This window comes from Brassica oleracea, chromosome C8 (assembly GCF_000695525.1).
Source record: "Brassica oleracea var. oleracea cultivar TO1000 chromosome C8, BOL, whole genome shotgun sequence".
NCBI classification, from domain to species: Eukaryota; Viridiplantae; Streptophyta; class Magnoliopsida; order Brassicales; family Brassicaceae; genus Brassica; species Brassica oleracea.
Genome location: NC_027755.1, coordinates 22,172,811 through 22,174,436, shown reverse-complemented (window position 1 = coordinate 22,174,436; position 1,626 = coordinate 22,172,811).

Genomic DNA, 1,626 nt, shown 5'->3' with positions numbered 1-1,626 from the left:
CTGAATGTTAAAGTTAGATGCTTATGCTATGTTGTGTGATGATTGTTGGTGATTGATTTCGGGGCTCCTGGAGCTTCCCTCACTGAGCTTTTGTCGAAATGTTCACCCCTCCTTCTTCCTTCATTTCAGGTTCAGCTCATATTGTTGGGTTTTTGTCAAAGACGTCCTGGGATCCTAAAGACACATTGTTTCGGCCTTGTGGCTGGAGACAAGTGTCATGATATCGCCGACCATTTCAGCTATGCTGGATCGGGGTGTCACAATTATGATATCTGAGCGAGAACCATATTAACAAACTTAAACCATCACTATACATCAATCTAATAGATTTTGTATATTCCAATCAAATAATGGCATATAAATATGACAATAGTTTCTTTTTAAATCCCCCGACTTCTCAAAAAGGGCTTAAAAAGCGACGCTTCTCTACACCAATTATCATGTTTGGCCTAAGGTTATTAAATAGTTTAGACGGGTCTAATTATCATGTAAATAATTTTGACCGATGAGTGGTATCTTGGCAAAATACCAAACTAGTCTGGAACTTGAATACCGTGTCTATACTTGACATGATGCTTGCGTAACACCGCACAAAATCATCAAAAGTTTCGTTATAGCACAATGATCAATTTCTCTTACACTTTCCAAAAAAAAAAGACACGACATTTGACCTAACCTGCCAACCGAGACAACCCAGCCCGAAACCTAAGCAGATATGGATTTTTTTTAAGTCAGTCTTGTAAAAGTGGAGACGAAAGCGGAAAATAGACAGATGATAGAAAGGTAGACACAACCATGGTCTTGTGCCATCATCTCGCAAATCATGAGAAATAGGGGGTGATATCTCGATCCCTAGACGATTCAACATTCTCTCCTCTCACAAAGATATGTAGTGTTCTGCCAGTCAAAGAGTTCCAACTCATTTTTACCATGTTTTTTTACAAAATGCTTTATTCATAAAATAATATTTATCACAAAATAGTACACTAAAAAGAAAATAATCAGAATATCTTCCATTAAATAATAATAAAAACTTAACGATCTGTCATGAATAATATATTTAACATATATAAATACTTTTAAAATATTTATGAAATATTTATTTAACAGAAATACATACTATCACTCTAAATATTATATCGTACCCGCTAAATTTTAGACCATAAATCATGACCCATAAATTTCCATCCCAAAATCTAACTATAATTTCTAAATCTTTTAGTTAATGGGTGTATGTGTTTTTATACCTTTTAATAAAGGTTATTTTGGTAAAAATGTGTGCTATTTTGTAAATATAAAAATGTTTTAAATATAATCTATGATAGATTTTTTTTAACATTTCCAAAAAATAGAGAATTGGGTCCCAACCCATTATTACTCAGATCTAGATTTATGACACCCACTTTTTTGTCACATTAATCCATTTTGATTACAGCATCAAATAATTTTTAGGAGAACAAATATTTCTTTCCTTTGGAGATTGGCTTGGCCATATTAATGTGTCTGGATGAAGACCTCCATATAATCTTCCATATGATCAGTGGTGGAGCTACTCGAAGAGGAGGGATTTTTTCTTTTTTTTTGTTGTTGTTGTTTATATCGAAAGTTTGTTAGGGTAAAATAAGA